General features: G+C 43.8%; 1 pseudogene; it reads left to right on the forward strand.

The window, feature by feature from the left end:
• The first annotated feature begins 10570 nt into the window (after window positions 1-10570).
• LOC118832124 lies at window positions 10571-26644 on the forward strand (annotated as a pseudogene).
• The last annotated feature ends 464 nt before the right edge of the window (window positions 26645-27108 follow it).

Consider the following 27108-nt stretch of genomic DNA (forward strand, 5'->3'; position numbering starts at 1 on the left):
TAATTTAGGCCATCTTTTGTCTTAATTCTTACCTAGCCCTTAGTCACGAGATGGGCATTACCTCAGACAAACTGAGACCTGGGAAGGACCTAAATTTAGAAAGGCCAAGGTCACCCACTGTATCCTGGGCCTTAGCCAGTTGTCTTGACCTGGGTCTTGCCACTGGACTTGGATAGGTGATAACTTCCCTCACTTAACTGCCTCACTTAAGTCCAAACTATGAGCAATCCACATCCCTTGTGATGTCAGTGGTCCCCTTCAAAAACAAAAGATAAACAGCTCCAACAACGAAATCATGCTTTTGTCACTGAATAACCAATATCCCTGGAGTATCGATGTTACTAATATCATTGGATAGTAAGTGTACCTTCGACAAATATTCCATTTTTCTGTGTCTAGCAGTAAGTTTTCTTTCAAAAAATGTATGTATACGTATACATATACATACACATATACATACACATGCACACACACATACACATTCACACATACACGTATACACACACATACATATACATACGCACATATACACATACATATACATACACACATATACATACACATATACACATACACGCATACATACACAGATAAACGTACATACACATATACACATATGCATACACATATACACACATGCATGCACATATATACACATACACATACACATATGCACACAAACACACACACATACACACATACACATTCACGTATACACACATATACACATACACACATATATACACATACATACACATATACATATAGATATACATACACATAAACATACAGATATAGATAGACATACACATACATACACATGCACGTACACTTACAAATATACATACACATACACAATTGCATACACATGGACATATACATACACATATAGATATACATACACATACAAATACACATATAGATATACACACATATGTGTGCACATGCACATATACATACACATACACTTATAGATATACATACAGATACACATATACACACACAAACATATACATATAGATATACATACACATACACTTATAGATATACACATATACATATAGATATACATACAAATAGACATATACATATAGATATACATACACACATACACATATTCATGCACATATACATATAGATATACATACACATATACATATACATGCACATACACACATACATATAGATATACATACACATATACATACACATAAACATATAGATATAGATATACATACACATACACACATACACATGCACATACACTTATAGATATTCATACACATACACATATAGATATACATCCACATACACATTTACATACACCTACACATATACATATAGATATACATACAAATACACATATAGATATACATACACACATATACATACACGTACACATATAGATATACAGGCAATACACATTTACATACACATACGAATACACATATAGATATGCATACACATATACACATACATATAGATATACATACAAATACACATATACATGTGGACATACATACACATATACATACACATATACACATACATATAGATATACATACATATACTCATATACATATACATGCACATATAGATATAGATATACATACACATACATACACATATAAATATACATACACATATGTGTATAGATATACATACACATATACATATAGATATACATACACATATACATATAGATATGCATATACATGTAGATATACATACACATATACATATAGATACACATACACATGTAGATATGGATATGCATACACATACACATATACATATAGATATACATACACATATACATATAGAGATACATATACATATAGATATACATACACATACATATATAGATATACATACACATATACATATAGATATGCATGCACACACACATACACATATAGATATACATACACACACATACATGTACATATATATATACATACACGTACGCATACACATATACATACACACATACACATACGCCTACACATACACACACACACACACACACACACACAGAGTCATTTTGACCTTGACAGAAATCCACAAACATTAGGACTTCCAAATATAAATAGTTAAAAAAGGACTACAAATAAAACCACGAATTTCTATTATATACGGCTTACTTTTAAAAAGTATATAGTACATCCTAGTTTCAAAGTGTGGAAAATGATTTTGAGTAATCATTGTCTTGGAGATTCAGAGCTTTCCCCAGCCCCCTTCCTTTAAGTACTCAGATTACATTGACTCTCCTCATCCTGGTCAAACCCCAATCTAAGCTTGCAAATAATTTAATCTAAGGTACAGAAGTCCCGTTTCATTCTGCTCAGGCTTGGATGGAGACAGATTTTTCTGTCTAGATCCCCAAATCCTGGGGGTGGGGTAGTCTGAGAGAAGAGGTATTTCCTCTGTCCAGTGATGAAATGATATCAGCCACTGTTGGAGGGGTTTAAAAACTATGTACCCCAACTCCAAAGGGAGACCAGTTCCAAACTGGTTCTCATGCATGCGTGTCAATAATGGGGAGGGGCCCAAGTCGAGACCTTTGCCCCTTACCCCAAAAGAATTTGGGTCTCATTTGTTTTCAGGCACTGGAAACTCTCCCTTGAAATTTCCCCTGCTTGAATTTTCCCACTTGGTCAAGTCTCTGGCATTCACCTCAGGGATCTACCCATTCCAGTAATCCTCTCAACTGGCCTTTCTTCCTGGCCTATGCCTAATCAGTCTCCCAATTCCCACTCCTTCCTTGTCTGGTACCTCGGGATCACTTCTGGCTACTTCCCAACCTCGATCCTATCTGATTCTCTCTTAGCCACATGGTCCAGGTCCTGGCTTTCAGGGCCCTTCTCTGTTACCTGCCAGTCACCCCGGACTACTTGGCCACTCCTAGATCCTTCCCACAGTCTTTCTGTATATAAGATCCATCTTGCCTCCATTAAGGGGCTCAGATTCAATCTGTCCCGCTTGTCAATACAAGCATCACAAATGTGCAGATTCCTTAAGAGTCTAGCTAATGCTTAGATTCCTTAAAAGTCTTACCAATATGGTGGATTTTTAGAATCCCACCTACCCTCTATTGGTGTTTTAATAAATCTCATCTTTGGCTGAAAGAAGGCTTGGGTTGAATTCTTTCGGGCAGGACCTGTGTGTTGCTATTTTGGGGTCCCAGCACCCAATTAGACCAAGACTGAGGTTGACAAAAGTGGTCTTGCTTATTCATGTGTCCTTCTGAACTTCTTTCTCTTTTCTTCTGAGCTTTAAAAATATTTCAGTGTCCCTCTTTTCTGTCTTTTCTGCTTGGTTTCTGTGTGTGTGTGTGTGTGTGTGCGTGTTATGATCCATAGTCCCCCTTTCCCTCCAAAATCTCCCTACCCCATTAAAAAAATACCCAACTAATCTTGTAACAGATAAACATAGCCAAGCATAATACATTAACACATTGGATTTGTCAACATTTTAAAGATTTGAGTTCACAAAGCTAGTCCAACAAACCTGTTTATGTTGCTCTAAAAACCATGCCCACAATGTAAGTAGCTACCAGATGAATTCTGGTGCCACCTAATGGATAGACGTTTTCCACAAGAAAATAACTGATAATACTATCACACATTCTTTTTCAGGAAAAAAATTTGCTGTCAAATACATCTTGTTAAGATATGATGTCGATTGAAAACAACAAATATAACTATGGACCAATTTGACCCAATAATTTCATTGTTGGTTTAACATCTCGAAAAATATTATCAAAAGCACCAATAAAGAAGAGATATCTGTCCAAAATTATTTACAGCAGCATTATTTGTACTTGCAAAAAAATTAAATGTAACCTAAGTGCTCAACACGAGGTGGTTTAATAAATTGTCATATATTAATGTTGTGGTTTGAGGTGCTGGGAACCCTGAAATGCCAGGGTACAGAGTGGGTCTGCCTGTAAAGCATTTAACCATTCAAGCCTTCTTTCAGTCAGAGTAGTGAGGTTTTATTATAACACTGGTTAAGTGGCAAGATTTCTAGTAAATCTGCAGTATTTGTGATGCCAATGGAAGCAGGCAAGATTCCCATTGAATATGCACAATTTAATGGGCTTAAGATTGGCATTTTTATACAGAAAAGACTGTGAGAAGATCTGGATGGGATTAAGGAGTGACAGGTAAGCTAATTAAGTAATCAAGGTGGGCTAGATGACTTGGGCAGAATCTGCAGAGAGAGGTAAGGTCCTATGCTTTCTGTCCTGAAGTTCTTTGGGATTGGGTCATCAAGCCTTGTGCTCCATCCCCTTGAGATTCTACCACCATCCCCACCTCATCCCCAATATCATTCCCAGGTCTACTCCGCCCGACCTCTAGCCCTACCCCATTCCCATCCCCAAACCCATTCTCATCTTCCTTCCTATCCTCATCCTCACCCCCAACTCAATCTTCATTCTCATCTCCATCCCCAGTCACAAACTCTGAGAGGTGGAATGGGTATCAGAGACTATCTAGTTCAACCTAGTCCTGAACAAGAATCCCCCTACCACATATGCCATGAATAGTTATAAAGGTTTTACATGAGACCCAGTGAAGGGAAATCTAAGATTCCAAGGCTGTCAGTTCCTGTTTTGGGGCAGCTGTAATGGTTAGGAAGTCTATCTCATATCAAGCCTAAATCTGCTTCAGTACATCTATCTACCCATTGCTCCTGGCTCTGTCCTCTGGGACCAAACAAAGGCCTAATTCTCCTCTCATGTGAAAGCCTTTTAGATAAGACAGTTACCACATTCCCTGAAAATATCCTCTCCTCCAGACTGTGTCAGTCAGTCAAGAAGCATTTATTAAGTGCTTACCAGGTGCCAGGCACTGTGCTAAAGCCCTGCTGATGCAAAGAAAGGGAAAAGACAGTCCATGCTTTCAAGGAGCTCACAGACTAATGGAAGGGATAGCATAATAAATAACTATGTACAAATAAGATATATAGAGGATAAATTGGAAGGAATGTCAGAGTGAAGGCACTAAGTCTAATCCCCCAACCCCCACACAGCATGATCTTGAGGCTCTTCCTCAGCTTATTATCAGTGACCCTCCAAAAATGCAGCCCCTAGAACTAGATACCACGGGATGACACAAACGGGTCTAATCACCTACTTGGTTCGGGACAACATGCCTCTCTTGATGGAACCCAAGTTTGGAATGACTTCTTTGGCAGCTATATCCTACAATTGACTTTTCTTTTCTCCTTCTCCTTCTCCTTCTTCTTCTCCTTTTCCTACTCCTCCTCCTCCTTCTTCTGCTTCTTCTTTTACTTCTCGTTCTCCTCCTCCTTCTCCTGCTTCTTCTTTTTCTTCTCTTCCTCCTCCTCCTACTTCTTCTTCTTCTTCTTCCTCTTCTTCTTCCTCTTCTTCTTCTTCTTCTTCTTTCTCTTCTTCTTCTTCTTCTTATTATTCTTCTTCTTCTTCTTCTTGTTCTTCTTCTTCTTCTTCTTCTTCTTCTTCTTCTTCTTCTTCTTCTCCTCCTCCTCCTTCTTCTCCTTCTCCTCCTCCTTCTTCTTCTCCTTCTCCTTCTTCTTCTTCTCCTTCTCCTCCTCCTCCTCCTCTCCTTCTTCTTCTTCTTCTTCTTCTTCTTCTTCTTCTTCTTCTTCTTCTTCTTCTTCTTCTTCTTCTTCTTCTTCTTCTCCTACTCCTACTCCTCCTCTTCCTTCTCCTCCTCCTCCTCCCACTTCTTCTCCTCCTTTTCCTTCTCCTCCTGTTTCTCCTCCTCTTCCTCATCTTCTTTTTTGTGGTGGATGCAGGAAAAATCAGCCCTAAATGAAATCTTTAGTGAATGAATAAATCCATCAAAAGAGGGGGTTTCCATTTTAAAAAAAGGTCTGATTAGTAGAAATGAATTTGCCCCATAGTGTTTTGCATTTCACTGCAGTATCTGTCAGCTGGTATAATCCATCCCTCTACTTCCTTATGTTCTCCCCTTCCCCTTTCTATAACTATAGCTGGAGAAACGTTGATTTCATCTGGGCTTGTGGGGCAGGATGACATGTTGGGCTGGGCTTGCTCTTCACTAATATGCCACCACTAAGTCAGAGCTGATACATTTAGAAATCTTTGGGTTCCAAATGTTTCTGAGAGGTCAACCATGGTTTTGTAGCTTTGGAGCTAAAAAGAAATGGGGACCATCTTTGAATAAAGCAGAAAGCTATTTTCAGAAGGAAGAAGTGGAGGGGAATAGTCTTATCCTGAACCTCTAAACCACTCTCCTCACTTCTCCATTAAAAAAGAGTCTCATGGGTCATGGAATTTGAGATGTTGATGGAACCTCAATGATCATCTATTCCAACCCCTTTGTTTCATGGATGAGGAAACTGAGCCCAGAAAGGTAAGGGGATCAGCCCAAGGTCACACAGCTAGCCAGTGGTAAAACTGAAACTAGAACCCAGATTTCCCAACTCATTTCCGTTTCACCAAGGGTAATATTTCTCCCATAGCACTCCTATTTTCCCCTCTGTTGAACATCTGCCATTTTTCTCACATCTTTTACAAATGAACTTCCATCTAGTCAAACATCTCTCATCTTGTGTTTATGAAGTTTATTATTTGAACCCATGTATAAGACTTTGCATTTATTCTTATTAAATTTTCCTTTATTGCTTTTGGTCCAGCATCCTAGTCTGTTGAGAGCCTTTTGGATTCCAACTTGACCATACAATGTATCAGTGATCCCTCTCAGCTTTGTGTCATCTGTAAAGTACAATACACATGTTTTCCATGACTTTATCTAAGTCATTGATAAACTTATTAACCAAAACAGGACCAAGGGATCACTGGGGCACTCCATAAGACTTCCCAGAGTCACTTAGGTGGTATAGGGGATACAGTGACAGACCAGGAGGACCTGAGTTCAGCCTTAGGCACTTACTAGCTGTGTGACCTTGAGCAAGTCACTTAACCCTGTTTGCCTCAGTTTCCTCAAATGTAAAATGGAGATAATAACAGCACCTACCTCTCAGGGTTGTTGTAGAAACTTGTAAAGTGTTTAGCGCAGTGCTTGGTACATAGTAGGCACTTAATCAATGCTTATTCTCTTCTCCCTTTTCCCTCTTCTCCTTCCTCTTGAGATGACTACTTTTCGGATCCAGCCAAAGCACAAAACAACTTTTCATCTTGTCTGCCAGAACAGCATGAGCACCGTTCAACTGTTTTGCTAAAGTCTAAGTAAACCTTATATACAACTTTCTTCCTTTTCAAAAAGGAAATAAACAATCTGGAATAATCTATTCTTAATAAATGCTATACTTGAATTAAACTGCTCCAGAACCTTCGAATATCAGCCCTCTGTTCCAAATGAATTATCTCTTCTATTTCCTGAAATTTCTTACCTATTTCTTTTCTTTGGGTGCCGGGTAACAATACTCGGGTGACAACATCTTTTCTATTTCTCCATGTCTTGGTCTTCACCAAAATGTCTTCCATCATGTTTCCCAACTCTGATTCTTAGGTTTTCTCACATGAGGATGTCAGATTCCAGCCCTTGAAGGTCTTTGGCCTACCTGCACCTCTCAGCTAGTGAAGTTCCCAAAGAAGAGGTTCATCAAAAGGAAACCAAAATTTGGGCAATTTTCTGAATCAGGCAAACCAAAATATGGACAATTTATTCCCTGCTTTTCATTTATTCTGAGGATGAAGGAAATAGAAGGCAGGGTAGGGGCTTATTGCCCTTGTGAATTAGCTCAGTGTTGTCAGGGAGTGTGGCCTCCCAAGTATCTCCTGACTGTTCAGTGTCCCCTAGAATTCTACCGCACTCAGCACACAGCTTAGATGCACACAACTAAAGCTTTTTTGCAGTTTTAAATTTTACATTATTTTTCTGGTTTCATAGCTTGGAGGTCTTACCAGGAAGAAAGTGAGAGCCCCCAGGAGCTGCCATATATCCTGAAGAGGTGATCTATCCCCGGTTCCCATCTGCATCAGTTCTAGGTTTCTGTGTCTATCATGGGGTGGGAAAATTGAAGACTTAACTAGGGGGATGTGTGGTGAGGGGGTTTATGGGATGTGGAGTGTGTAGGGGGGAACAGGAGAGACCAGGATACCTCAAATGCCCCTTCCCTAGTTCCCACCTCCTTAACCCTCTCTAGCCTTCAGCTAATCATTCCTGTTTCCTGTAGCCACAAGGCCAAGCTTTCTGAGAAGGGCAGCAGGATCCGGCAGATGCTATGCACAGACCCCTGCTGTGAAGTGTGCAATTCTGTGGCTTTGGAGGCTGACCTGCTGTTCAAATCCATCTGCCTTCACTGTCATCCTAGACCCTACCATCAGATGTGTCTCTAAATTTGCCTTCTAACCTTTCACTGGTCCTCAGTCCCCCGCAGAGCACAGGTCCAGCACACACCTCCTCAGTGAATCCCTCTTCCTCACTGGCTGCCAGTATCTTACCTACTCACCCTCTTTCTCTTTCTCCCATCAACCCAGTGGACCTCAGTTTCTCCCTGCCCCATTCCTCTCCTTCAGCTACTATCCCTTTTCATGCCAAATCCCCCATCAGGGTCCAAACCTACTCACAGTCCAGTACCACTTCCAGGACCCATATATCCCTACTGTCTCACACCTCAACTGTTGTCCGCACTTCCTTGATGATGGACACTTCCACAGAAACCACCCCTCCTGTGGTCTTGGCACCTCCATTAGCGCCTACGCTCTCGGAGGCCCTCACTTCCTCATTGCAGCCAAATCTCTTGCTGGCGCCATCCATGATCTAAACTCCCTCAGTGGCCCCAGTTCTTTCCATGAAACCCAATACTCCAGAGGCTTCTACTCCTTCAGCGAACCCACGGTTTCCCCAGGAATCAGGCAGCCAGTGTATTACCCACACCTCCTTACTGGATCTCCAATCAGACACCATTACCTCATCTTCGGCTTCCACCCCTTCTACTACTCCCCCCACTCCTGTGGCTCCCACCCTTTCTACTGCTCCTGTTGCTCCCCCTGCTCCCGTGGCTCCTCCAGCTCCTGTGGCTCTCACGGCTCCGGTGGCTCTCCCAGCTCCCCTGGCTCCCACTCCTCCTGCGGCTCCTCCCCTTTCCATTATTCCCACCCCTCTGTTGGCTCCAACCCCTCCTATTACTCCCACCCTATCTTTCTCTTCCATCCTTCCTGTGGCTCCTGTCCCTCCTGTGGCTCTCGGCCCTTTTGTAGCCCCCTCCACTTATTTTGCTGCCATCCCTTCTGTAACTCCTGCCCCTTCTTTTGCTCCCGCCCCCTTTTTTGCTGCCCCTCCTTCTTTTACTCCTGCCCCTTCTTTGGATTCTGCCCCTTCTGTGGCTCCCACCCTTTCTGTTTCTTCCATCCCCTCAATGGCCCAAATTTCAGCCTTGGACCGCTCATTTTTAATACACCCAGCTTACCTACCAGCATATCCCCAACTCGGCCAGTCTCCTTACGTGGCCCACACCAACTCACTGGACCCCAGCTACTCAGGAACTTACACCACTTCTGTGACTTCTACTCCCTCCTTAGCCCCCCCCCCCCCATTCATCAACCTTCAGCTCCTCCAAAACTCCTTCAATGGCCCCCATTTTCTCAAGGAGCCTTGGCTCCTCCTCACCCTATACTACCCCTCTAATAGCTTCCTTCAAAGTTCCCACCCCATCAACCTCAAGATTCCTCACGTCATCACTAGCACCCAAGGCCTCTCTAGCCCACACTTCGTCTATGGCCAGAACACTTGGAGATGCCTTTCCCTCTTCTGTGGTCCATCTCCCCTCCACCTGCACTGTTTCGATTAGCCACACCCCTTCCCAGGCTTCTACCTCCTCCACAATCTGTACTCCCTCTGTGGTTCACACTCCTCTTATAGTCTCCTCTACAACTCCCACCACTTCTGTGACCCCCACCTCCTCACAGGCTTCCCCCACCTTACAGGAGAAAACTTGTTCACAGGTCCTTAGGTGTTCATTGTTCCACATTCCCTCTGGAGCCCATAGTCATTCCACAACTCAAACCACTTCAGTAACCACTGCCACCACCTCCTTAGATGAAACAATTCCTTCACAGGTCCTTAGATTTTCACTGGCTGGTACTACTCCTGTAGTCCACAGTCCTCCCAGGGCCCATACCCACACTGTAACTCCCACGCTACCACTGAACCCCACCTCTTCAGCAGCTCATGTTGCCACACCAAGTAGAAAATATTTGAAGGACCATATGCAATTCAAGGAGCCCACCATCTTTCTGAATCTCACCGCATTAGAAGACTTTCAGCCTCTGTGACACTCTTCCCCCACTCCAACGCCCTCAAATCCTCCTTTAGCACCAGCTACATGTGAAGAGTCAGACTTGCTGATCATCATTCCAAGAGTCTTATCCACAGATAATGCTCCTCTGATGACCTCAGCCCCATTGACCTCTGACATTGATGAATCATGTGCAACCTTTTCAGGCTCCTCTCAATGGCGGAATTCCCAAGAGTTCTTAATACTCCCCCATTTATTGCTCTGGGGTTCCCAACAGGAGCCTCCCTGTCTTGGTCCATCAGAACCCTACCTCTGGGGACAAAAGAGAGAACAGAAGGGGACTCTACCCATTGCTATGCCAGAGGAAAAGCCACGTGACAATAAGACCTCAGAGTGGCAGGAGAAAGACTTGGTTCCTTTACGACTGCAGGTCTCTGAGGAGGCTATGAATGCCAGAGCCCAGCAGCACCCAGAGGCTAATGAAGTCCCACTCCTCAGCCCAAGTGCCCAGGAGTTCCTGGAAATGCACATCACAGAAAAGATAGCACTCCATATTTGGAAGGATAAGGAATTACTGAGCCAACCTAGGCCCCAGCTCTCACCATGTTTCCACCGCAGGGAATCAAAGAAATTGTCTTTAGTTCTGGAAGATACAGAGTCATCTGTTAAAGATGTGTTGAGCCCAGATTCACAGTCTTGGAGTGCCTGTGAGGGAGATCAGTCCTTCTTGCCTTCTGAAAGGTTTCTTGTCAAGAGCATGAAACCTCGTCAAGAGCAGATGCCCAATTCTCAGTGGCTCCATAACCCTGTATCCCTAATCCTAGCCCCCACCACCCTTCATTTCCTGAACAGACGCTGTTCCATAGCTGAGTGGAGTCCTGAGAACACAGTGAACTGTAATCAACAATGCATTCAGCTTTTCTGGGGTCTCCCCTCTCTGCACAGTGAATCTTTGGCAACAACTTACATGGGGTCTAGCTCCTCATCCTGTCCAGGGGCCACCATCAAATTGGCACCAGGGAACAATCCCTTAGTTTTCTTCAATGATCTTACCTACCTTCACCTGCCCAATTCAGCAAATTAACCCACTCTACCTTCTTCAACCCAACGTTTAAAACTACTTCCAACCTCATACCCAATCTCATCCCAACCATCGTCATCACCATCTCCACCCCTATCCCCACCCGCACCTCCAACCTCACCCTTACCCCCAACTCCACCAGTGACCTCACGCCCATCCCCAACCCCTTCCTCATCTCTACCCCACATCAGGACCTTCAGAACTGACCCTGAAGAACCCACAATAAGGATCCCGACTATCTGCCTGCCTAAGTTCCAGGCGTTGGAATGGCACCTTCTGCAGAAACAGCTCCAGTCCTTATGGGGTGTGCCCCCTGTTGTTCAGAGATCTCATGAAGCCTTCAACCCTTTGCCTCTTCAGTTGCCCCAGGTCCATAAGTCCCCTTGCCCCCAGGTGCAGATTTCCAATCAGCCCCAGGAGCTGTCTTTCTTATCCAAAGATGTCAAGAAACTACTGGAGACCCATCTCCGAAGGAGGCTTGTCCAACACCACTGGGGCCTGGCCCGGAGGGTCGAAGACTCCATCAAACACCTTGTGCCTCAGACCGTATCTCAACAAGATTCAGTGAGGCCCACAAAGCCTAAGCCTGCTACATTCCAGGGCCTCAAGCACTCTGGCAAACAGGATACAGCAAGTGACTCAACAGCTGTTTTAGGTGTGGTATCAGCAATAATTGCAGAGATGGGTCCAGCTAGTCACACAGAGGAGAGCCCAAAGAGTGACCTTGAGAAGAGTCCATTCCCAAACCAACAGGAGGCATTGCAGAAACATTTTCTTTAGAAGAGTGTGGCAATCCAGCAGAAAGTGGTTCCTGAGAGTGTGAGTTGTTCCTGGGCCAGTGCAAAGGGTTGATCTGTATCATCACAGCCTACTCAGTCATCACAGAGACAACTGAAAATGAGAGAGATTGTCCCTATGGCTTTATCTATGGAAGACACAGCAACTCAAACCCAACCTCAGCCACAACCAGAACCACAAATCCAGCCCCAACCACAATCCCAGCCTCGGGCTCCTTCACCCACTGAAGAAGTGATTTATGAAGTAGAGCCCTGCAAAGACATTCCATTCCTTGATCCAGAGAGGAAGAAAATCCTGTAATCTCACATTTGCCATATGCGCATTCGACTGAAGTGGGGCCTGCCTAAAAAGGTCGTCGAATCCATCTACCTGTTTAAACTAAAAAATCCCTTAATTCAAATTTCTTCCCCTATTGTAGGTAAGGCCCTGGGGCCCGATACTATGGTAGGGGAAGGAAACCTCCGGGAAATCTGGGTAGGTGGTGTTGCCAGAGAGGCCTCTGCTGCTGTTTTCGATATCTTAGAAGCAGAGAAAGGTTCCTGGAATATTGGGCAGGAATTGTGGGAAGCACCTCAGGCTGGGGGGGACTGGGAAGAGAATACATTTACCCCTAGACCTGGCTTAATGGATATGGGATTCAGACAGCATATGACTGAGACAGGGTCTAGGAGGCACATTTTAGAGGTAAATACGAAGCATTCAGCATTACTTCCTAGACAGAGGGATCGAGCCCCCAGTTTCAGGAAGCAATTTCAAGGACAGGGGTTAGAGGGGCAAAGGGTATTTCCCCTCATCAAGGACAATGAGGAGACAGCAGATGAGAGCCAAAAAAATATTTGCCTCCTTAACAGTCCCTGTGTATTAAACAAGTCCATCAGCTTCTCCAAGCTAAATTTTCACCTGAAGAAAAGGATGGTGGAGAAGGTTTGGGAAATTCCCTTAAGGGTAAGGGAGTCTAGAGAAATGACCACAAGAAGACAGCTCCCTTCCTGTCCTCAAATAGAAAACTCTTTGGTAGCTGAAGACTCTGAAAATTTTCAAGGGTGTTCACGTGAAAAAGTGAATAAAGAAAAGGCACAGATGGCTGAGGGACAAGCCCTCTCTCCAAGAACCCTGGATACACAGGATTTAAGCTGCCTTATCTTTAAAGCACACCTTAATGATGAGGAAGAGTTCAACCTGAGAGCACCAGAGCAGAGCTACTCTGAGAACCACATTTCAAACTCTCTGGTCCCGAGTCCTGCTCTTGGTTTTCGGACCACTGAGGTCCCCCCTTCATGTACTCTGGGGCAACTATATGATGACATGACTGGTGCTCAGGGGTCTGCTACTCTTGTGAGGTTGGAAGGAGAAAGTCCCAGCTTGAGGGAGGACCAGAAACTTCCATCTGAAGTCACAGACAAAAACCAGGCCAAACAACGGAGATTTCAAAGAAAATGGAGCCTCGGTAAACCCCAAATAGACCAAGGAATGAGCGATGAAGGGCAGGAAAAGGACCCCAATTTATTGAAGGGCCACACCTCTAATAATAGGTGGCCATCTCAGGGTCCTATGAGCAGGGTTTTAGGGTTCTCAAAGCAGGAGGGTGTACTCCAGCACAAAGTCCCTTTAGAAATCAGTTTAGCAGAGAAGATGAAGCGCTTCTTCAAGAGGCTTTGTCCGAAGAAGAAAATCAGAGCAACAGAAGAGCCCTTCCCTAGGGTAGATGTAGACACAGCTGAGGAGATCGCTGAGCAAAGTCCATTCACAGGCAAGCCTCCCTCCAAAGGGAGGACGGTTCCTTGCAGCAGTGGGGTTCCTTCAATTCCAGAGAATATGAGAGTAGTTGGCCTGATCTTAGAGAAGAAGATGGGGGCCATGGATGACCCATATGCTTGGGAAGGGAGCCAACAACAGGAGAGGGAGCTCCAAATCCTGGAGATCCAGGAAGAACCCACTGGTAGGAAATTTCAGGACCTCAGGGCACTCTCCTCTGCTATGGCTCAGGAGGATAACAGCAAGTCAAGAGGACATGGAAAAGGTTCAGAAGGCCACTGGAGTTTGAGTTGGGAGAGGCTGGCCCAGGACAGGGAGAAAAGGGTTAAAAAAATTAAGAAAACTGTGAGATTCAGAGATCAGCATCTGCCCCCAGAGAAACTAGCTTCCATTGCTAGTGAGGGGTCCATCTCTTCAGGTCGATTCCCATATCGCCATAGAGGGTCAAGTTTCTCCAGGACTCTAGACCAATCCCAGCACTACCCCAAGCTACAGTTTGGGGGATCCTATTCCTTTCACAGTGGATCTCCAGGCCCTTCTTCTCAGTATGGAGTACTTTGGCTCACACCAAGAGAATCTAGTCTCCAAGGAGATAACTTGGTCTCATGACACATGACACTATTAGCCCTTCCAACTTGTTCTCATGGCATATGACATCATTAGACCTTCCAAAGAAGACAGTTACCATTTGTGTTAAGCGCATTATCTTTCCCAAATACATTCTATTCTTCTAACAATAGTAGCTGTTTTCTGTCCCCTACCAGCGTTTGCTGCATTGCTTTGGGTGGTCAGGGTGAGGGGAGGATTTGTTGGATTGCCCAAGAGATACATGCTGAAAGGAGTCTTTTGGTAAGGAAGGCCCTTTGAAATCAGCTTCTGGGACTTCAGGATAATCTGTTGGCCACTAGAGGGCAGCTCACACCTTGAAGCTGGTGATTAGGAGCCTCTTGGCTCCTTTCTTTCTTCGTTTTTTTTTTTTTTTTTAATTTTACAAGGGAAAAGAGAAAGTTTCTTAGGGGTTCACCATAATGGGCCGTCTTAAGAAACCCCACCCTCTGCAACGCCTGCCCTCACAAGCAGGCCAGATTCAATGCCCTGAGCGAGATTGAATCTGAGCTGAGCTAGACCAACCCCAGGACCCCCATGGAGGCAAGATGGAGACCATACTCACACAAAGATTGCAGAAGGGATAGAGGTGCGGCCCGGGGCAACCAGAGGAAGGGTTCAGGGAGGGTCCCAAGGAGGAGTCCAAGGAGGACGAGATGAGGTCAGAGTCCAGGAACCAAGAGAATGAGATCAAGGGTGGGAAGTAGCTGAAGGCATGCATATCTATAGTAACCAGAGTGGGCAAGGTTTAGGTAGAGACCTGGGCCTAATGACAATGTAAGGCCTATGGCCCTTGGGGAAGGCCAGATCCAGTCAGAAGACTCAAGGACAGCTCAAGGGGGCTCCTAGAGACTGCCCTCCAGATTCAAGGGGTTCCTAGAGACTGTGACCCCATCATTCCCCCCTCAAACAAATTGGACCCAAATTCTTTTGGGGTCAGGGACGAAGGTCTCAGCTTCTGAAAGTGCTTCCTGCAGGCATGGGGCATAGAGCTGTCCCTGCCTTGATGGGTCCAGTTCAGGGGGTACACAGTCCGAGTCATAGTCTGGAAGTTGATGGCTTGGAGCCTGGAGGAGAGTATAGATCGAGTGAGAAGGGGATTGGGAGAGGGAGAGGCTTACCTTCCAGTCCTGGCTGGAGACGAACTTGAGATGGGCAGTATTCCCGGTCTCAGGGGAACCATAAGTTTCTAGCAGTGCTTGAGACATGAAAATACCGACATGCTGGGTCCTGCCAAAAGAATTCGACTCAAGCCTTCCCAGCCAAGGAAAAAGAGAAAGTTTATTAGGGATTCACCATAAAGGGCCACCTTAAGAAACTCCACCCCCCGTGATGCCTGCTCTCACAAGCGGGCCAGATTCAATCTACTGAGCTAGATTGAACCTGAGCCTCCTGGGTGGTTTTTTTTTGTTTGTTTTTGTTTATTCTTTTTTTTTAAAATTTCATTTATTTAATATATTTAGTTTTCAGCACTGATTTTCACAATAGTTTGAATTACAAATTGCCTCCTCATTTCTACCCTTCCGCCCACTCCAAGATGGCGTATATTCTGGTTGCCCCATTCCCCAGTCAGCCCTTCCTTCTGTCACCCCACTTCCCCTCCCATCCCCCTTTCCCTTCTTCTCTAGTAGGGAAAGATAAATTTCTACACCCCATTGCCTGTGTATCTTCTTTCCCAGTTGCATGCAAAAACTTTTTTGTTGTTGTTGTTGTTTTTGAACGTGTGTTCTTAAAACTTTGAGTTCCAAATTCTCTCCCCTCTTCCCTCCCCACCCACCCTCCCTAAGAAGGCAAGCAATTCAACATAGGCCACATGTGTATCATTATGTAAATCCCTTCCACAATACTCATGTTGTGAAAAATTAACTATGTTTTGCTCCTTCCTAACCTATCCCCCTTTGTTGAATTTCCTCCCTTGACCATGTCCCTTTTCACAAGTGTTTGTTTTTGATTACCTCCTCCCCCTGTCTGCCCTCCCTTCTATCTTCTCCCCTTTTTTATCTTCTTCCTCCTTCTTTCCTGTGGGGTAAGATACCCAATTGAGTGTGTATGGTATTCCCTCCTCAGGTTAAATCTGATGTGAGCAAGATTTATTCGTTCCTCCTCACTTGCCCCCTCTTTCCTTCCTACAGAACCACTTTTTCTTGCCACTTTTATGCGAGATAATTTGCCCCATTCTATCTCTTCCTTTCTCCCTTTCTCAATATATTCCTCTCTTATCCCTTATCCCTTAATTTGATTTTTTTTAGATATCATCCCTTCATATTCAACTCACACTGTGCACTCTGTATATATATTTATATACATACACATATACAAACATACATATATATGTATTTGTATATATATGTACACACCTACATATATACATACATTGACACACATATGTGTGTATATATATACATACACATACATATTAATATATGCATATTCCGTTCAGCTACTATGATACTGAGGTCTCATGAATCATACACATCATCTTTCATATTAGAATGTAACCAAAACATTTCAACTTTAATAAGTCCCTTATGATTTCTCTTTCTTATTTCCCTTTTAATGCTTCTCTTGATTCTTGTGTTTGAAAGTCACATTTTCTATTCAGCTCTGGTTTTTTCACTGAGAAAGCTCAAAAGTCCTCTATTTTCTTGAAAATCCATATTTTGCCTTTGAGCATGACACTGAGTTTTGCTGGGTAGGTGATTCTTGGTTTTAATCCTACCTCCATTGACCTCTGGAATATCATATTCCAAGTCCTTCGGGCCCTTAACATGGAAGCTGCCAGATCCTGTGTTATCCTGATTGTTTTCCCACAATACTCAAATTGTTTCTTTATGGTTACTTGCAGTATTTTCTCCTTGATCTGGGAGCTCTGGAATTTGGCAACAATATTCCCAGGAGTTTTCTTTTTGGAATCTTTTTGAGGAGGTGATCTGTGGATTCTTTCAATTTCTATTTTGCCCTGTGGCTCTAGAATATCAAGGCAGTTCTCCTTGATAATTTCTTGAAAGATGATATCTAGGCTCTTTTTTTGATCATGGCTTTCAGGTAGTCCAATAATTTTTAAATTCTCTCTCCTGGATCTATTTTCCAGGTCAGTGGTTTTTCCAATGAGATATTTGACATTGTCTTCTTTTTTTTGATTCCTTTGGTTCTGTTTGATAATATCCTGATTTCTCATCAAGTCACTAGCTTCCACTTGCTCCAATCTCATTTTTAAGGTAGCATTTTCTTCAGTGGTCTTTTGGACCTCCTTTTCCATTTGGGTAATTCTGCCTTTCAAGACATTCTTGTCCTCGTTGGCTTTTTGGAGCTCTTTTGCCATTTGAGTTAGTCTATTTTTTAAGGTGTTGTTTTCTTCAATATTTTTTTCAGTATTTTTTTGGTTCTCCTTTAGCAAGTCATTGACTTGTTTCTCATGGTTTTCTTGCATCATTCTCATTTCTCGTCCCAATTTTTCCTCTACTTCTCTAACTTGCTTTTCCAAATCCTTTTTGAGCTCTTCCATGGCCTGAGACCAGTTCATGTTTTTCTTGGAGGCTTTTGATGTAGGCTCTTTGACTTTGTTGATTTTTTGCTGTATGTTTTGGTCTTCTTTGTCATGAAAGAAAGATTCCAAAGTCTGAGACTGAATCGAGTGTGTTTTTGCTGCCTGGCCATATTCCCAGCCAACTTACTTGACTCTTGAGTTTTTCAGCAGGGTATGACTGCTTGTAGAGTAAAGAGTCCTTTGTTCCAAGTTTGAGGGGATGCGCTGTTAATTTCAGAGCTATTTCTATGCAGCCAGCTCTGCCACACCAGCGCTCCTCCTTCCTCAAGAACCGCCAACCCGGACCTGACGAAAATCTTAAGCAGCCTCTGCACTCCTGCTCTAATCTGCCGCTTAATTCCTTCCACCAGGTGGGCCTGGGGCTGGAACCAACTGCCGCTCTAGTTCTGTAGCTGCACATCCCCCTGCTCCTGGGGCTGTGGCCCAACCGCAAACTCTTTTCACTCTGTCCCCTGCAGCTTTTCCAACTAAACTTCTCTGTTGATTTGTGGGTTGAGAAGTCCGGTAACTGCCATAGCTCACTGATTCAGGGCACTAAGGCTTGTTCTGTCTGGCTCTTGGTCTGGTTGGTCCTGACACAGCCAGCGCTGGGCTCCGCTCTCCTCTGCTCCGTGCGGGATACACCTCATCCAGTGACCATCCAGGCTGTCCTGGGCTGGATCCCTGCTTCCCTCTGCTATTTTGTGGGTTCTGCAGTTCTAGAAGTTGTTCAGAGCCACTTTTTATAGGTTTTTGGAGGGACCTGGCAGGGAGCTCATGCAAGTCCCTGCTTTCCAGCTGCCATCTTGGCTCTGTCCCTCAACAGAGTCTCCTGGGGGGTTTCTAAAAGTCTGAGGGGAAAAGGGAGGGAGAGGGGTGGTGGTTGACAGACCGTTGTAATCCCTCCCTCTCCTCTTTTCCCTCCCCCACCCCAATTTCCCAGTAGTGCAGCGGTTCAGAGATACTCTATTTTTAAAATACTTTATTTTTTTTCATAATACTGTCATTAGAAAAAAATACAAAAAAACTACTATAAAAACCTTCAGGGGCTCATCAAAATGAGAAAAGCCAAGAAAGCCCCCACACTAGTTCCTTAGGGTGTAGCCACAGACCAGGCCAGAGTCAATAACCCCTTCTCCAGGGTTCCCTGCTATCCAGGATAATATATAGTTGTACAGTGTGGAACAGCAAGGTAGGATATTCTGGGTTCCCCAGACTCCAGGGACAGGACAAGTAGAGCTCCATAGGCCAGGGAAAGGACCACAGAATCTTGGAGATGAAGTGGACTAGGACTGGAGGGGCCTGACAGGGGCTCTGGAAGGGCTGAAGCACTGGGGCAGGGTGGCCAGGGCATCGCTGCTATGACCCTAAATTCCCAGAAGGTGGGGAAAGCTCAAAATCCCCTCCCTTTTGGATCAAGGCTAGCAGCACCAAAGAGCTGCCCAGTACAAAAATGTAACCCATGTGCTTTCAGAGCTTTCAGGGTGTTAGTGGCTGAACTCGCACTTGGTCTTTTCTAGATTACTATCCATGTATTATTGTGGCCTGTAGTAACTATATACTACAATGATCCTACAGGCGACATCTTCCTTGTCTGTGGTGGAATGCGTGCTGTAGAATTCAAAGTGGTGGAGACAGATCCCAGCCCCTACTGCATTGTTGCTCCAAATACAGTGATCCATTGTGAAGGAGAGCCCATCAAATGAGAGGTAACCTCCATGCATGTGGTACAAGCATGTAGATCTTTTGAGTGTATAGGACGATTTGGAGTGGGGTGTTGAGAAAGCTGAGTAGAGAATTCATGTGAGTAGAATGGTATGTTGGGAGTGACATGGTAGCAGTTAGAGGGGCTGAAGAGCTTCATCTTCAAGTATGGGCCCAAGATAAGCTGCTCCTTGAGATAAGATAGCCTTCCCTGGTTCTGCCTCTCTAGTATAGAAATAAGGGCTTAGGTGTGGGCCAAGAATCAGCAGAATGCAGCCTTTGGGCTTGATGGTTTCTTGTACTGAACTCAATTGGATAGGGTAATTTTAGAAGAAACATTTGGGCACAGATACTCAGACCTCAGGGACAGTTTAGTTTCCCCAAGGATAGTACCTTCAGAAGTCTTGAGGTCTTTAGTTTCCTAGTTTTTAGCCTTTGGGTGACACTCCAGTAGAGTTGTTTTCATCAGCTGGTAGAAATAGCTGTGTTAGAGACCTTACTAGGGGGAGATTTCCCTTGAATCCATGACCGGGATATCCTGTGGAAATCTGTTCTCAGGGCCTTCCTTTTTTCTGAAATAATATATACCCCCATATTCTGACATTGGACAAATTTGAATCTTTGGTCTTACTAATATATGTATGTATGTATATATTTCATTTCATCCAGGATGAAGAGGAATCTGTCAATGAAGTGGGGTATGATGACATTAGTGGTTGCCGGAAACAGTTGGCTGAGATAAAGGAAATAGTGGAGCTGCCACTGAGACATCCAGCCCTCTTGAAGGCCCTTGGTGTAAAGGTATTTGAGCTTTGGCTTCAGAGAAGGCCCTGCCCAGGAAGAACAGAAGGAAGAGAGTGTTTTAAAGTTGCACTTTGTGAAGAGTGAATGGAAAGTAAGGGGAAAGTAAAAAATAGTTGTCGGAGCCTTGATATCATTGTAGGGGGATAGCGAGTGGTATCCCACAGAGGTAATGCTCTGCAGTCATTTTATAAATGACTTGTGTGCATATGCTCCTAGAAATCCTGGATTCTGGTACTAGCCTGATTTTCTGAGTCTTTCAGAAGACAGAAATAAATTTGGTAATTAGAAGGGTGAGTGTAAAAATGAGTATGCAATTAATGGGGGCATCCCAGGGATTACACTTTGGGATAGATTGCCTGGGTAGAGGTAGAGCGTCAGTCCTGGAGTTCAGATTACAAGCTGAGTCTGATTCCACACTGATGCTTTAAATTAATAACCTAACATAATATTTACTTAGAAGAAGTGGGATGACTGGATGCTGGGAAGTAATCTTTAGGTAAGTCCCTAATTTGAATGCTATATCCAAGTCAGGTCACTTTGTAGGATGTAGAGAGCCTAGAGAGCGTTTAGAGAAAAGGATCAAAGAGAAGTACAGGAATGGAAAAATTGATCTAGGTTACAGTTTGATATTTAGCCTGAAGAAGAAAAAGTTTGAAAGATGGAAAGCTCCTGGAATACAGGAACTGTGTTTCATTCATCTGTATATTCGTCACAGCCTCTTGCATGAGGTAGAGAACTCAGTAATGAATTCAGGTACAACTTGGTGACTGTACGTGGCATGTGAGTGGTGTGTGTGAGGGAGTACTAAGCTGTCACTGTCATCTCTCATGTCATGGAGAAGGAAACACTAGGGCAGAGGGCAAGTCAAAGTTACCTCTTTGAGTCTTAGTTTTCTTACCTTGATGATAATGCAGGAGTCAGGTGACTTCTAAGGTCTTTTTCAACTTTTGTTCTGAATTTTTTTTCAACGGGCTTGGCATGATAGAGTTTATGGTTGCAAGAATTTACCCAGGATGTAATGAACACTAGAATGGGACAGTGATGAAAAGGATGGAACTTGAATCCTCAGAGTTCTCTAAGATCTGTTATTTGTTCTTCACGATGTAGTCAACTTGCTGAAGTCTGGGGACAAGGCCACCTTTTGGTTCTAGTTTCTGGAATCTCTGACTAAAACTTTCCAAAGTATTATGTCTTGCTTTTGAGTTTTCTTAACTCCTGAACCCCCTGAGATACAGGTGCTCGTGCCCCAGAATTTTTGATACCTTTTCCTTGTCTTCTCTCCCCTTCCAGTGACTTCACTGTGAACAACGTACTCCTCTTGGCTGAATACTGTTGCTTGTGCTACTAAGGACTCATTCTCATTCTTTTTGTCAGGTTAAATTTTTCATCCTGTCCCCAATATGAGGAGCCTTAGCTAAACTTCTTGAAGGTAGAGAATTGAGGGAGGGAAGAAAACCAGCGTGGGTACTAGCTTAACTCTTCAATCTACTTTGTGCCTATTCCCAGCCTCCTCGGGGCATCCTACTGTATAGGCCGCCAGGAACAGGGAAGACCTTGATTGCTTGAGCTGTGGCCAATGAGATTGGAGCATTTTTCTCTCTGATAAGTGGTGAGTTACTTAGCTGTTTCATAGGTGGATTGGATCTGACTCTTTGTGTTGATTTCCAATGTCCTCTCAATATACAATGTGTACACACACACACACACACACACACACACACACAGTTTTTCCTCTGACTGCTTCCCCCCAGTTTGGTTAAGTCTGAAACAGTTGAGAACCACTGGTTCTGAAAGGGGGTATATGACATTTGCCTCCCCTAGTAGGGTGTGAATTAATTCAAATGCAAACCCTACCAGGGGAGGTAAATGGGTTATAGGCATGTGTCACAGGGCTCTTTTAATTATATTCTATATGTCCTTGCCTCTAGAACTGTCTTCTATTAGAGTTCAAGAAATAGAGGGACAAGTAACAGTTTGGGAATGGGTGGGCAGGTAAATTAGAATTATTTCATCATCTGTCCTTGCTATATGGGAATGCTGAATTGGCTCTTTAGGGATAGTTGAGGCTGCTTCTCTGAAAGTGCCTGGGTAAGGTCAGGGAGGCCATGAATAATCCATCATCCATTTGGGTCCTTCATCCTCTCAGGATAGAGGGAGGAGTCATCGGAAAAGTAACTTGATGTGGAGGGGAGCCACATCAAATTCTCACATAGTTGTTCTGGCCAGCAAATTGTTGGCCAACTTGTCTCCTTTAACTTGCTCTTCTTAGCAGCATCTTCATCATCTCATTTTCAAAGCAGGGCAAAATGAGCAGTGTAGCTTTCGTTCATGGCCTTGGCTGTTTACCCAGGTCCAGGTCTGTCAGAAGTGGCTGGAGAGCTTCTCAGAGCCTGGCAGGGGTAGTGAACAATCCCTGTGGCTTCTTCTCCTTGTGGAGAAGAAACCAGCCTCATCTTTGTTTGCACAATGCATCTCTTCAGGTCCTGAGATTAGGAGCAAGTTGGCTGGTGAGTCAGAGAGCAACCTGCGGAAGGCTTTTGAAGAGGCAGAGAAGAATGCCCCTGGCATCATTTTGTTTTTTTTAAATTTCTTTAATATACTTAGTTTTCAGCATTGATTTTCACAAAAGTTTGAATTACAAATTTTTTCCTTGTTGCTACCCTCCTCACACACCAAGATGGCGTATATTCTGGTTGCCCCGTTCCCCAGTCACCCTCCCATCTGTCACTCCACTCCCCTCCCATCCCCCTTTCCTTTCTTCTCTTGTAGGGAAGATAAATTTCTATGCCCCATTGCCTGTGTATCTTATTTCCTAGTTGCATGCAAAAACTTTTTTTTTATTGCTGTTGTTTTTGAATGTCTGTTCTTAAAACTTAGAGTTCCAAATTCTCTCCCCTCTTCCCTCCCCACCCACCCCCCCTAAGAAGGCAAGCAATTCAACATAGGCCCCATGTGTATCATTAAGTAAAACCTTTCCTCAATACTCATGTTGTGAAAGATTAACTATGTTTTGCTCTTTCCTAACCTATCCCCCTTTATTGAATTTTCTCCCTTGACCCTGTCCCTTTTCGAAAGTGTTTGTCTCCCCATGTCTGACCACCCTTCTATCATCCCCCCTTTTTTATCTTCTTCCTCCTTCTTTCCTGTGGGGTAAGATACTCAATTGAGTGTGTATAGTATTCCCTCCTCAGGACAAATCCAATGAGAGCAAGATTTACTCGTTCCCCCTCACCTGCCCCCTCTTCCCTTTCTACGGAACCACTTTTTCTTGCCACTTTTATGCGAGATAATTTACCCCATTCTATCTCTCCCTTTCTCCCTCTCTCAATATTTTCCTCTCTTATCCCTTAAATTGATTTTATTTTTTTAGATATCATCCCTTCATATTCAACTCACACTGTGCCCTCTGTGTATATATATATATATATATATATATATATATATATATATATGTATACACACACACACACATATATATATATATATATACACCTACATATATATATATACATAGACACACACATATATATATATATATGCATATTCCTTTCAGCTACTGTGAGATTGAGGTCTCATGAATCATACACATCATCTTTCCGTGTAGGAATGTAAACAAAACAGTTCAACTTTAGAAAATCCCTTATGATTTCTCTTTCTCGTTTACCTTTTCATGCTTCTCTTGACTGTTGTGTTTGAAAGTGAAATTTTCTATTCAGCTCTGGTCTTTTCGCTGAGAAAGCTTGAAAGTCCTCTATTTTCTTGAAAATCCATATTTTGCCTTGGAGCAAGATACTCAGTTTTGCCGGGTAGGTGATTCTTGGTTTTAATCCTAGCTCCATTGACCTCCGGAATATCGTATTCTAAGCCCTTCAGTCCCTTAATGTGGAAGCTGTCAGATCCTGTGTTATCCTGATTGTTTTTCAACAACACTCAAATTGTTTATTTCTGGCTGCTTGCAGTATTTTCTCCTTGACCTGGGAGCTCGGGAATTTGGTGACATTGTTCCTAGGAGTTTTCTTTTTGGAATCTATTTGAGGAGGCAATCTGTGGATTCTTTCAATTTCTATTTTGCCCTGTGGCTCTAGAATATCAGGGCAGTTCTCCTTGATAATTTCTTGAAAGATGCTATCTAGGCTTTTTTTTTGATCATGGCTTTCAGGTAGTCCAATAATTTTTAAATTCTCTCTCCAGAATCTATTTTCTAGGTCAGTGGTTTTTCCAGTGAGAGATTTGACATTGTCTTCATTTTTTTCATTCCTTTGGTTCTGTTTAATAATATCTTGATTTCTCCTTAAGTCACTAGCTTCCACTTGCTCCAATCTCATTTTTAAGGTAGTATTTTCTTCAGTGGTCTTTTGGACCTCCTTTTCCATTTGGGTAATTCTGCCTTTCAAGACATTCTTGTCCTCATTGGCTTTTTGGAGCTCTTTTGCTATTTGATTTAGTCTATTTTTTCAGGTGTTGTTTTCTTCAATATTTTTTTCAGTATTTTTTTGGTTCTCCTTTAGCAAGTCATTGACTTGTTTTTCATGGTTTTCTCGTCTCATTCTCATTTCTCGTCCCAATTTTTCCTCTACTTCTCTAACTTGCTTTTCCAACTCCTTTTTGAGCTCTTCCATGGCCTGAAACCAGTTCATGTTTTTCTTGGAGGCTTTTGGTGTAGGCTCTTGCACTTTGTTGACTTCTTCAGGCCGTGTGTTTTGGTCTTCTTTGTCACCAAAGAAAGATTCCAAAGTCTGAGACTGAATCTGAGTGCGTTTTCGCTGCCTGGGTATATTCCCAGCCAACTTACTTGACCTTTGAGTTTTTCGTTGGGGTATGACTGCTTGTAGAGCAAAGAGTACTTTGTTCCAAGCTTGAGGGGCTGCACCATTGATTTCACAGCTATTTCTATATAGCCAGCTCTGCCACCCCAACACTCCTCCTTCCTCAAGAACCACCAACCCGCACCTGACCCAACTCTTCAGCAGGCTCTTCACTCCTGCTCTGATCCGCCACTTAATTCCTCCTGCCACATGGGCCTGGGGCCGGAAGTAACTGCAGCTGTAGTTCTGTACCTGCACCTCCCCCACTGTCCCTGGGGCGGTGGCCGAACGCGAACTCTGTCCCCTGCAGCTTTTCCCACTAACCTTCTCTGTTGTCTTTGGTGTTTGTGGGTTGAGAAGTCTGGTAACTGCCACAGCTCACTGATTCAGGGTGCTAGGGCCTGTTCTGCCTGGCTCCTGGTCTGGCTGGTCCTGCTGCCTCCCACACTGAGCTCCGCTCCCCTACACTCGGTGTACGAGAGACCTCATCCAGTGACCGTCCAGGCTGTCCTGGGCTGGATCCCTGCTTCCCTCTGCTATTTTGTGGGTTCTGCAGTTCTAGAATTTGTTCAGAGCCATTTTTATAAGTTTTTGAAGGGACGTGGTGGGGAGCTCACGCAAGTCCCTGCTTTCCAACAGCCCCCTGCCATCACTTTCATTGATGAGCTGGATGCCATTGCTCCCAAGAGAGAAAAGGCATGGACTGCTCTAAGGGAGAGAGGACCCAAGTGAGGGCAATTGGGGTACAAGCTTGTCCATATTGAGCAAGGGCCTTGTGCTTTGACAGACCCATGGAGACGTAGAACGTCAAATCGTGTCACAGCTATTGACTCTCATGGATGGTTTGAAGCAGAGGGCACATGTGATCATTATGGCAGCAACCAACAGACCCAACAGCATTGACCCAGCTCTTAGATGGTTTGGTAATGGCCCCCTGGCCTTTCTGATGAATGCTCTTCTATATGTGATCATAGGATCGTATGTATGATCTTAAGATATAGCATGTTAGGCTGGGTAGTAACAGATTCCTGTCACTGCTTTTCCTGAAGTTCCATTCCCTTTCTCCACCTGTTTCTTCTCTCTTCTCTATCCCTTCCCCTAGATCACTTAACAATAGGAGTCCTCCCTTTTACCCACATTTCCATGAGGGAGGGGGCAGGCATATTTGGCCAGCACCCAGGGTTGAGTTGTGTGTATACATGCATCCCCACAGGTCGATTTGACAGGGAGGTAGATATTGGAATTCCTGACGCCACAGGACTCTTGGAGATTTTGCAGATCCGTACCAAGAACATGAAGCTGGCGGATGATGTAGACCTAGAACAGGTAAGAGGAGACCTTAGGGGATAAACAGAAGGATCAGAATCTGATAGGGATGAGGAGAGAGTTTGCTGGGCTCTAGTAGCTTGTTGAAGTGGGGCGCTTATCGAGGAAGAGGTATAGCCAGAGACCTGAGCTTTGGGAGATGGACTGTGATCATTCGTGAACTTGGATGGGAAGGAAAACAATTTTGAGGTTACTTTGAAATAAGTTAACTCAACCTGGGTGTGCGTTGTAAGTAACAGTCCAAATGAGGCCACGGCTGTATTTTTTAATTTCTATGAAAATAATCAGGGAAAACTCCCTAGAGGAGGTAGCTTGGAGTTAAGATCAGTACAGTGGCTACTTAAGGAAGGCCCAGAGCCCAGAAAGAGAGTGAAGAGGAAAGGGAAAAGACAGGGAGGTGCTGTGATGGACCATGGGGGGAGAAGCTGTTGTCCACTTTCTGATCTCCCCCCTCCACCTTGAGACTTTCCTTTATGACGGTCTCCATG

The sequence above is a fragment of the Trichosurus vulpecula genome, chromosome 9 (assembly GCF_011100635.1).
Source record: "Trichosurus vulpecula isolate mTriVul1 chromosome 9, mTriVul1.pri, whole genome shotgun sequence".
Classification (NCBI taxonomy): domain Eukaryota; kingdom Metazoa; phylum Chordata; class Mammalia; order Diprotodontia; family Phalangeridae; genus Trichosurus; species Trichosurus vulpecula.